The sequence below is a fragment of the Lagopus leucura genome, unplaced genomic scaffold (genome assembly GCF_019238085.1).
Source record: "Lagopus leucura isolate 7727_CA_CO unplaced genomic scaffold, USGS_WTPT01 Super-Scaffold_100043, whole genome shotgun sequence".
NCBI classification, from domain to species: domain Eukaryota; kingdom Metazoa; phylum Chordata; class Aves; order Galliformes; family Phasianidae; genus Lagopus; species Lagopus leucura.
In genome coordinates this window covers 1,271,295-1,283,507 of record NW_024962290.1, presented here as the reverse complement: position 1 = coordinate 1,283,507, position 12,213 = coordinate 1,271,295, and the positions used below count along the sequence as shown (strand labels likewise).

The 12,213-nt window shown below is 41.1% G+C and overlaps 1 protein-coding gene across 5 annotated transcripts in view; it reads right to left on the bottom strand.

The window, feature by feature from the left end:
- NGF (nerve growth factor) overlaps positions 1-12,213 on the bottom strand; it is a 47,954-nt gene that overhangs the window by 2,260 nt on the left and 33,481 nt on the right. For all 5 annotated transcript variants that reach the window (XM_042884224.1, XM_042884225.1, XM_042884228.1 and 2 more), the window contains one exon: positions 1,775-1,914. The gene's annotated coding sequence lies outside the window, so the exon portion shown is untranslated. The remainder of the gene's footprint in view (positions 1-1,774; positions 1,915-12,213) is intronic.

Sequence of the window (12,213 nt, the reverse complement as noted above, 5' to 3'; positions counted from 1 at the left end):
ATTCCGCTGTGATTTCCCAGCATGTCCTAATGTTTTTCTGGGATTGGGTCAATGACTGTTGACTTCACTCCTTCCTGCTCAGCTTTCTCAAACTAGAATTCAAAGAGGCACTAAAGCTTTGTCTTTGCTGGGATGCAGTCTTGTAGAAAATGCAGAACCCTGACATGCACCATAGGGTCCTGTGTGGATACTTCTTATCTCAAATGAGCTGAAATGAAATAAACAGCTGTGTTTGTGCAGGGCTTAGCAAGCATTTAAGAAATCAGCAGGACATGCCAAATAGACTGAAGAGATGCTTCAGACCCTGCATCATGGGGACAAAAGAGAGAAATGCCATAAGCAACAGTAGCAGTTCTCCTTGCAGCCTTTGGACTGGAAGAAATGGGGATGATATGATGGTTAGGAGTCAAATCCCTCTCACAGAGAAAGTCCTTACTGTTCCAGCTACTTTAATTTACTTAAAAGAAGGCTGAGGGCTGCTGCTTGCCCACATGCTGCTCATACTTGAGCAGCCATCATCGTCTGTACAAGGAAATAGAACTAGGTGTAGCTCAATAGCTTGGATGTGCACAATTCAAAGAGTAACCCCTTGTTCAACAACCAAATTAAAATCAGATGGGTCACTGCATCTCTAGAAAGTTAGCTTTTCCAACAGAAACGTTAATGGAAAAGGTTTGCAGAACGAACTCCAGGCGCAATTCAGACATGCCAGAACAGCCTCAGCATATCATGTTTATGCATAATACCCATTTTTATTACTCCCTTCTATAGAAAAGAGGCATAGCAATGCCAGCAAAGAGCTCTTTTCTGATTTTCTGCCACACTTTTTTCTCTGAGCTTCTTAGGTTGCATATTTTGAATCTTTCATTGTATTTCCTGTCCTTCTGGCAAAGCATTCTATGGGATTGTGGCCCAAACACAAGCAAATGTATTTGGGATATGTGGTATTTTCCTGAAGATTCAGAACTGAATCTTTTAATCTATTATAATATTACTAGAAAATAATTAAAAATTAAAAAACAGATTCAAAAAGTGGATTAGTCTCAGTGACAGTGCAAGCAAAAAGCATTTAGGGAATAGGCATGCCTTAAGACTGTCAGGATTGTGACTTTTGCTGATGTGAAGGTATTTTACAAGCTGTTTTAGGGGTTGTTTCTAAATTTGTTCTATGTTTAGCTACTGGACTCTTCCACGGTCCTTTCTGCAAAGTGTTCACACAGTTCCCATCCAGTGCAGCCACCTGAGCTTGCAGGGAGATGCGTAGCTGTACCAGTGCTGGCACTACAGCCTTTGTAACGTGGGCCACAACTGTTACCACAAACCTCTCAATACCAAAAATGCAACAGTTGTACAAAACCAGAGGATATTTAATGAGCCCTGTGACTTCTAAGTGAATTATCTCTCCTTGTAATAACCCATTTTCCACAAAGGCATTTCTGGAGGCAGAATATGGGAAGAAGGGATACGTGGGAACTCCCCTGTTAGCCAAACAATAGCTAGCTAGCAGATACCGGTGATGCAGCTTGTTTAATATGTCAAAGAACTAAGCATTTCCAAAAAATAAGACTATTAAATGCAAACTGCCCTCATCCTCACTTTTCAGAAGACAGATCAATTACTTTTTAATTTCAGGATGGCAGTTCTTCCCTCATTTGTTCATCAGATGCCCTGCTACCTATTCTCATACAAACACTTCCCCTGGCAGAGATGTTTGGACTGCTGTGTGATGCTGGTAATACAAGATTTCAGTCTGCTCTGTGTGTGCTGTGCTTACCTCTGAGTATATTGCACAAAAAGCTGCTCCTGAGAAAGGTCTTTATTTCATCCAGATGCTGAGCTGGGGTTGGCTGCAGCATGCCATCGGGCCAGTTTGGCTGCGTAGCTGAGTCTGGGAGTTGCTCACTCAGTGTTCAACTAGAATTAGAAGTATTTGTTTCAGTCAATAGCCAGCAAATACATGTTTTCAGTACCCTTCCCCACTCGATAGCAGGAGTACAGGGACAAATCCACACTCTTGGCACTCTGAGCTGTGCCTTTTTCACTGTTACGGTGTATTAATTGTCTAAAGTGCAATCGTGGCTTTCACAAGCAGTGTGCCTGTAAGACAAGATACCTTATTCCGCCCCTTTACGAGACCCTATTTAATTATCCACTGTCCCAGTCCCTCTCAGGCATCTTACAGGCTGACTGCGAGCAGGAGAAATGCAGCATAACAAAGCAGTGCTTGCTGATGTAACCATCTGAGCTCAGTTTGCACAACAGATAAGGACAAGTGAGGATTCAGACTTCCCATCTTCTTCATCTGCAAGGCAAATCTGCTTACAAGTGATGACACCACATGTCATCAGTTCTCACTCAAAACCAGAGACAAAAGCACAGGATGGTTTAGGTTGGAAGGCTCCTCCAGAGGCCATCTCATCGAATCATAGAATGGCTTGGGTTGGAAGGGACCTCAAGGATCATCAAGTTCCAACCTCCCCAGGCAGGGCCACCAACCTCCTCATTTCATAGCAGCCCAGGCTGCCCAGGGCTCCATCCAACCTGGCCTTGAACATCTCCAGGGATGGATGGGGCATCACAGCCTCTCTGGGCAGCTGTTCCAGCACCTCACTGCTCTATGAAGAACTTCCCCCTGAAATCCAATCTAAACCTTCCCTCCATCTGATCCAACCCACCTGCTCAAGTAGAGCCACCTAAAGCAGGTCTGCCAGGACCACACAGGCATTTATAATACCTACAGAATAGTTCCAATGGAAAAAAATAACACAGATGAAACATCACACAGCATATCCAGTGGTGGTGATGGGACTCTGCTGATTGTTTGGAATCAGCACTGTTTTGGTAAAGAGATGATGCCTAAAATCTTTCATTTGCGTGTGCTCTTTCACATCATAACCTGAATTCAATAGATATTCAAAAGGAGAATGATGAGATGGGTGTTTGTTATCCAAGAATTACCTGATTTTTGCTGATATTTGAAAAGAATTTGAGGGTAAAAAATTTGCAGGCACACGAAGGCACAGATTCAACTGCTTGTCCACTGGCTACTATCAAGGCAAAAAATAACTCATCTTAATTGTAACACTGCAAATGATCACGTAGACCCAAATCAAAGGAAAACCATTTTTTTCCTTCTCAGATTAATCTATTATTTAGGTATCTTCTCAGCAGAGTATGGTGCAGACTGTAAATTCATCTTAAATACTTAGGTAACTGATCTGTTCCATTTAACAAGATAAAGAAGAGTTGTATAAGGTACTCCCATATAGCAAAGTATCCTGATAGACTCTGTGGAAATTCAGGTGCAGCTGCTATGGAGAACATGCTCCTAACACCAGCGTACAAAGTAATGTTCAATTTTTTTTAAGTTGACTTCATTTTACGCCTGCAACACGTCCACAGGAGAGCTGGCTGCCATTTTGTGTGCTTACTGCGTTTGGTTCTGCTACCAAGATCCAAATACAACAGCTTAATTTTCATAAATCTGAAATCTTCCAAGCTCGTGTTATGTGCTCATTGTATTGCTTTGTGCAGCACTTCTGTGTGCTGTGCTTTTTGGAAGAATGTACTAATAAAGCAATAACCCCTTCAGTGTACTCAGTCAGTTTAGTAATGATAGATCTAAAGTAGTGACCACTGCCAAAAATAATCCAACAGCTTTTCCTACTGTTCTGCCACCCTAAGAAAACACAGCTTCAGTTCCAACTGGCTGGTTATTTAACCACAAAAGAGTTTATTTTCAGAAGGTTGTATTTTTTTTAAGTTCTTTTGCTGCCTTCTTCCCGGATTGCCAGCTGTGGCAGAATCCAGTAAATCATGCAGTGTTATTCAAATGATGCTGAAGACAGCATCTGCACACTATTCCTTTGTACCTAGCAGTCCCAGAGATGAAGATAATATCCTACTAATGTCTTGCTTCAGAATTTACATGCATTGAAGATTACAAACTTTGGGGGACAAAAAAAATTTTAAAAATTACCTTATTCCTACTCCTTATTCTCTTCACTGAGCTGATGAGCAAGAAAATGGGAATTTTTAATGAATTCAAGATTTAATTCCTCTATTACATCTACAGTGACTCATCCTGTAAATAAGAGGCTTATGTATGCTGAAGAGCCAGTTGGAAATTACCTGTGTCTCATGCACTTCCTTTTGTTCTGAAGGCCTCCAGTGCTGAAATGCTCCTTTGAGTATTTCTAGGGAGAGCAGTAGACTGAGAAAAATGCTGCCCTGCAGCAATGATCGCCCACTGTGTCACCATGACCATCATCATCACAGGATGGACAACAGCCTTAGTCTCGGCAGTGAGAATAATAAGGATGCTCGATAGCCCACCATGCTTCTGTCCTTGGACAGTTAAAGAAAAAGGGTATTATGAATCATCATCTGCGGGGTGAGGATTCACCAAACCAGAAACCTATCCGAATTTGGAAAGCGTTTATATTTAAGCTTCATTTTGTAGTTCTTGGGCCGTAAGTAATCAGAACGACTTATTTGCAAGCACCTGATTTTGTCACTCCTACCCTCCTGAACCGGTACCCAAATGTTTCAATTGCTAATGCCTCTGCAAAGAAGCAGCCTTGAGATGGCATCTTCCCTGCGCCTGTCTGCCTGGGCCTCACTTCAAGGGATGATTTCAGAGCACCACTATGGGCTCCTAGAACCCCAGTTCTGTTTGTCTCCAAACCTCAGCCATCAGCAGTGGAACAAAGGAGCACAATTCCTTTTGATTCACTTTGGCCCCAGAAAACAAACCAAGTCTATTGCCCATCAACTTTCTAGCTTCTTTGACAGGCCATTCACTCCAAATGAAGCTACCCAATAGGAGAGATGCAGCCTGCAGCAACAGGTGCTGGATTCTTGCAGTAGACATTGGAGACTCTTAATAGAAGAGCACAACAAGAAGATTCTTGCAAGGACACACAGAGTTCAACTTGTACTGGGATGCAGCCCTTTTTGTGACAGACCGACCATTTACACACATGATGAACATGCACAAAATTGCTTTGACAGAAAATTATATATAAGATAACAAACTGATATTCAACAAATAAAAGATATCAGATCTCAGTTTGGATAGAAATCCCTTTAATGCAGTGAGGGAAAAATGAGTTAATGGCCACTTGAGATAAATCTCTCTGAAAATAAATAACAGGAAGCAACTTTAGAAGAATCATGTGAATCCGATTAGCCTGAAGTCAGTGGCCTCAATGGAATAAAACTGGTAAACTGAAGTTAGCTAGAGAGAAAAATGCTGGCTAGAAAGAAGTTACCTAACCTACTACAGTTGTATATAATCTCCATATTACGATGTTTTAAAGCATACCCTGAAATTACAGATTGACACGTGATGACGTGTTGATTTGTTTGATACTTTCAGCATGGACTACAAAGTGTGTGTGTGTGTGTGTGTTTCACAGGACAGCAGGGTTTCCTACATCTTAATTAGCCAGCACCAGCACTGGAATTTCAGACTCTTTTTTTTTTTTTTTTTTTTTTTTTTGTTTAATAATGAAAGTGCCAGTATCAAACTGGAATTCATCTGGAAAGAGAAAGTAAAGGGTAATCAGACTACAATGTTAGTATCCCATCTTACAGCCAAAAGTAGTTACGGCAGAAAAATACGTCTTTAAGGGCCAGTAAGCTCTTCCAACTAATGATCTTATTCCAGCTATTCAGAAGGGAATGTAAATCCTGATTCTTGTCCAAACCTTTGTTAATAAGAACCATCTGAATTCTAAGAGTGATACTAGCTTTAAAAAATAATAATAATAATTCAAGCTCTCTTTTTAAAATCTTTCTTCATTTTTCTACCACTGTGCAAACAAATCTGAAACAAATGAGATGTTTAGATATAGAGCACATCTTGAAGTGTGATGCATAAAGTGTAATGACTCCAAAAATGAAGAAAAGAAAGTAAGCTGGTATGTCATGTTCAGATTCTCAAAGATAGATTCCATAACCTGTGATGTTCCTCTGGATCCTTGGATCAAGGGACCTTCCTTGGAACTTGGAACAGAACATGATGTAAGCACAAACAGCATCTAGAAATGACAGTAATGACCTTCTTGACGTTTAATAGCTGTGTGTTTCAGACTGTCCCGTTCTGTTCATTCTTTACCTCAAAAAGGAATTTCATCTTATGCTCACAATGATATATTGGTTTTTTATTCCATTAAAAAACAACCTGAAGATAAAGGATTGCAAAATAAAACTCCCATCTTACAAAACGGGGACGTTCCTGTGATCACTTAGAAATTTCTGAGATAGTGGAGAAATAATAATGGAATTGAATATATGCTATGTAGCATCTTCCATTAAAAAAACGTCAAACCACTGAATGGATCAATCAGATCACTTAATAAAACTGGTCACTAGCTTATGGTCTATCTGTAGAAATCCCTTTTGTAAAGGTGAAGAACCTGAAGAATAATGCAGCATCCCTACTGAGCAGTTTCTTTCTCTAAAAGCTGTCTATGCTCCTTTGTTTTTTACTTTTTTAAACTTTTAAGATATTCATTGATGTTTCTTAATCAGCTCTTCTACCTTCATGATACCTATGGAGACTTCCTAATGGTTGAAGACCTTCTCTGATGATTTACTTTACCTGACTGTATGGAAACTGTGTCAAGAAACTAAAAATGAGCTTCAGAAATGGACTTTCTTCTATTGTAGTTGATACATCTCCCAACACAGTCACACTCAGTCTACGCCTACCTTAATTCACCCTAATCAACTCATTTTGTTAAAAATACGAATCAGTTACGATTTTATGATTACATAGGAATAATACTTAAGATTTAAAATGCCTATAAAAATTAAAAATGCATTAAAAAAAAAACAAAACTAATTGTTTGTTGTCAAACAAATGGTTGGACTACATTTGAAAGGTATGTTGATTGGGAATGAGTAGCAAACAAACAACGGTGACCAGCGAGCCATGTGCTGCTGCATGTGGGGTGACATGCAAAGATTTGGGCAGATATTTGCATTTCTTCTTATTGCAAAACCTGAGCTTTTTCTGAAGATTGTAATGATCTTGTACCCACTCCAATTCTCCCACTGCCATGGTTCTGTGACCCATTTTCATAGAATCATAGAATCACCAAGGTTGGAAAAGACCTCAAAGCTCATCCAGTCCAACCGTTCACCTCTTACCAACAGCTCCTACTAAACCATGTCCCTCAACACAACATCCAGCCTTTCCTTGAACACCCCCAGGCTCGGTGACTCCACCACCTCCCTGGGCATCCATTCCAGTGCCTGACCACCCTTTCTGAAAAGTAATACTTCCTCATGTCCAGCCTGAATCTCCCCTGCTGTAGCTTGAAGCCATTCCCTCTGGTCCTATCACTGATGACACGAGAGAAGAGGCCGACCCCCAGCTCACTACAACCTCCCTTCAGAAGTTATAGAGAGCAATGAGGTCTCCCCTGAGCCTCCTCTTCTCCAGGCTGAACATTCCCAGCTCCTTCAGCCTCTCCTCATATGGCCTGTGTTCCAGACCCCTCACCAGCTTTGTTGCCCTTCTTTGAACACGTTCCAGGGCCTCAATATCTTTCTTGCAGTGAAGGGCCCAAAACTGGACACAGTACTCGAGGTGCGGCCTCACGAGTGCTGAATATAGGGGAACAATCACCTCTCTGCTCCTGCTTGCAACGCTGTTTCTGATGCAAGCCAGGATGCCATTGGCCTTCTTGGCCAATTTTCCCCCATACATTCAAAGCAATTGAACAGTTACGTTGGATGCAAGACAAACTTTCAGCTTTGAAGTTCTCCTCTCAGCCACTTCCAGGCTAAACAACCCCGATTCCCTCTGTCACCTCTCAAAAGTCTTATTTTCTCATCCCTTCACCAACTTTGTTGCATTTCTCTGCACACTTTTGAACAATTTCCTGTCCTCCATCTAGTGAGGGACCTCAAGCTGGACACGATATTGAGGTATGTGCCTGCAAACAAGGGGACAAGCGTTTCCCCAGCTGGCCACATTAATTCTGATGGAGGCCAGGATGGCACTGGCTTTGTTCACCTGCCCACACTGCTGGCCCACATTCAGCCAGATGCTGACCAGCACACCGGGGTCCCTCCTTGTCCACTGGGCAACTTCCAGACACTCTTCCCCAAGCCTGTACTGCTGTACAGATCGCTGTGACCCAAGTGCAGCACCCACCACTGACCCTTGTAGAACAAACGTTCCTAAGTTTTTATTTTGCTATTCCATCATCATCTGGTTACCGAATTCAGATTTTGCTACAGTCAAAAAGCGTGACAGGGCAGATGTGTGATTTCCTTTTGTTAAGCTCCTGCACGTTTGCACAGCTTTTCTTCTAGGATTCTCTGGCCTTGTTCTAGGTCTGTATAAACCTTAATGCTAATCACCGATGTTGCACCGTTCACACTTAAGCTATGTGTGGCTCATTGACTTTCCCCTTATAGAGAGCTTCAAATTCTAAGAATAAATTAGAAGGTTACTTCTAGAAGGATTAGAAGATCGCTGCTCCTGCGTTTACTACATTATTACCCCCGTGGTCTTTTATTACGTTAGGCAAGAACATTTTTTAGTTCCATAATGTGAAAAATCAATAGATTGAACGTGCAAATGCTTGGAACTGGGATGACCAAACCACTGCAAAAAAATGTTCTCACCGTACATTCTTCAAAACAGTCTCAAGAAGCTGACTAAACAAAAACTTCTTTTTTAGCACTGCTTCACATAGTTTAAAAAAACAGCGTACAGAGGAAGGAGATGAAGTGGGAGGAGGCAGTGTTTGCAAATCCTGGAACGGTAACTTGTTATGGGAATGAGAAGCTACAGAAATAATAACTTGTAAATAACATTTAAAGGCTGCAGCTGGTACATGGAGCACAGCTTGAACTTCAGGACGTGCTTCTTACAGTTAAGTAAGGGAAAAATGTTGCAGATAAATGCAGAAATGCTCCAAGCAAGATATGAGGAACCTCTGGTTGCTCAAACTATTGGATGACATCTCCAAAGCCATGAACTCATCAGCCTGAGCAGCACTGCAGCTAAGCTGTAGCATTTGGACGTTGTCGATGCCTCTACGACAAAATGAAGCCTGCGGTTCTAATTGCTGTGGATAATGAGTTATATTCAGGCACAACTCATCACATAATGCTTTGTAAGGACTGTGTTCTCTGGCCCGCATGCAAAGTGCTAGCTTTGTGCAAACTTCCATACTAAAAGATGGTAACTTGAACTCACAGATATACGGATAATACCTGATTACTACGCTAAAAGTAGGCCTGAAATCTCTTCCCAGAATTATGGCATTTTAATTAGAAGAATGTGGACGAAGGCTTAATCTTATTAGTAAGGATAGAGAGGGATAAGGCAGAAACAAAGTCCACAGCAACATAGCCTAAATGTGAAAATCAGCAGCTTGGAGGCTGTGCCGACTATCCTACAGCAACAGAGCTGCTCCCTGCTCCTCTCTGACGTAAAAGGTGAAATTTGACAACGAGCAATTTGAAAGAACTGCCCCTTCCCCTGCCTTCTAACTCCGAGTTGCCTCACGCTCACTTGTTTGAAAGCATACAGCGAAAACGTAGGGAAAGGTTATTTTAAATTTAGGAACCGAATGCAGAGATTTGTGAAAATAATTTAAAAACAATAATTTTAGGCATTCTGAAAACTTGTGACGTTCGAGGATAAATAATCTCAACTGCAGCCGATTCCAACAGATGCTAATCTGTCCCTTGGCTTTGCAGCCTGCTTGAAATAGTACTTGTTTCTTCATGTCATGCCTCTGGCAATGCTTAGTGAAGTTAGAATTACAATCGCCAATGAATCCCATTCTTAATGTCATTAACTTTCTAAACCGTTCCCCATAGCTGGCAGCCTTTCCATGCAGTGAGACCTACTTAGTTGGGAGCTGGGAGAGTGATGGTTTGTCTGTCTAGAATCATTGTGCCTTTCAATTGAAATGTGTTTACTGGGTTCATTATGTCCATTTCATGACGGTGATCGCAAACTTTGCACACTGGCTGCATTTCTCTTGTGGTTTACCTATTAGTGAAAGGAAAAAAAGAAGGCTCTGCGGTTAATTGTAATGATTTGTGCAAGAAGAATCTGTAAGTGAATTGTTAACATCATAAATTCAGCAAATGTTTGAATTGAAGATTAGGGACGTGGTTCATCTGCAGATTCTGTTCTCATTTCTAGCTTAGGAAGTGATTTAGCAAAATACAGGTTTCAGTGGCTGCTTTTCTACCAGCTGATAGATAACCACTGTCAGAACCCATAAACCAGGAGCTTAAGGTTGCTTCCAAATTAGGGACAAATATTGATCAGAAAGCAGCAAGGATGGCCCCAGATGACAAGGACTGTATGTCAAACAGAAAACACAAGCAACAGTACTGCTGTTTGTGTTCATTAATCCTGTAGTTGTATAACGGATCACAGGCTACAAGTTTACTTTCCCTCTCTTAGAACATGAGTCAAGGGTGACCAAAATGATGTGTGTTATAACATGAGCTTGACACTCATCACTTTTGCAGATGGGGAAGTCAAATATTTGCTTCTTAATAAGAAAAAGTAAAGCTGATTAATCATCTGAGTCATCCTGCTCTAGTTCAGTGTTGGAATGAATGGCATTCCCTATGGATCAGCCTACGCAGAAGGAAATGCTAGACTGTAATCAAGACCTAGTGACTGAGTTCAATCAACTGTTTCAAAATATCAACCATGAATTTTTGATAAAACGGGGATTTTTTCTCTCAATCATGCAGTTAATCCATCCCCAAAAATTCATATTTTGCAGGGAAAACAATTGGAAGGTTTCCACTAGGGCCCCCTCCAAGTGGAAATTTATTACCCCTTTTACAAACCTACATTATGTCACAATGCAATGAACAGATTAAGGGATTGGAACACAGCACTTGCCCTTTCACATTCTTCTTTCTGAACAGTGCTGCAATGCTGCCTTGTTTCTGGGACAGATAAGTGGCAGAAACCCCCTGATTTAGACTCACAGACGGCAGCAAACTTTTAGAAGCTTTTAGAAGATATCAACCTTCTGCAACTCTTGCAGATATTACTACGAGCAGCAAAAATCCCACCTGGAAGGGAAATGGCACAGTTTGCAGTGAAGTCAGTTAGGTTCAGTTGCTGTTTTCTAGAGGAATCAATCCCAAAAAGTTTATTTCTATGGGTTTTGTTTCTTGTATCTAGCAGTGAGCGTTTCAAACAGGAGCTGAAGAAAGTTCCTGTCAATTTTTGGCAAGAGTTTGTCCACTTGGAAAAACAGTGGTTATCTGAACATTAGTCTAGTTCCTGATGCCCCAGGTTATGTGCAGTGATGAAGAATTTATCATCAGCACATCTGTAAATGAGTCATCTTGTTTCTTGCACTCACATGGCTTCACAATTTTACTGCCTGCTTGCATTGACGTAAAATATTGGATATTTGTCATGTGAAGCTCTTCCATCCCATGGGTAATATCGGAAATTCCAAGCACAAATAACACCTTAATACCACGTTGCAGTCAATGTATCCTGAATCATCCTGTAACCTCCACGATATGGCACAGTATTCGTCTTCAATTAGCAAGTCACATAATGACAAATGTTACAACTCAGACATCTGGCTGCAAATCATACACCTGGAATTAAACACCTTCACCCAGCTCTATTACACAGCACAGACTGTGCAAACGAGGTGTGAGAGCCTTAGATAAGATATTACAAAGTAAACAATAACTACTTTTATATTTTTCCGCTGGCGTAAGGTGATGAATTCTTCTAATGCCAACAAGGCTTCACCCAACATAAACACCAGAAACGGAGGATTTCTTATTTGGCTTTTATAGTTGAATGATGGCATTGCTGGAGAAAAGTGTAATAAAACTCAAAGAAACAGTAGAAAGGGTGAAGGGCTTTGTCAGAGCTCTTCTCCAGACTTCAGAACCGTTTCCTGGGCTGTGTGTCTTAACACAACGCCATATTAATTCTCCAGGCAATATGGAGCTTCCCCATGTGAGTTTTGGGGAATGTGGAAAGCAATATAAATTCTCACTCCAATTCCCACTGGGCCCTTTATGAACCATGTACTGAATACCCACCAAGTTTCATTCTGTTCATAATGCTGATTTTTCAGTCTGCTTTTTGCACTAGGTAACGTAAACCAGAAATAATTTCTCTCTCTACCTTTATGTTCAGCCCTCCTAAGAACAGCATTGGGGTGAAGGCAGCGG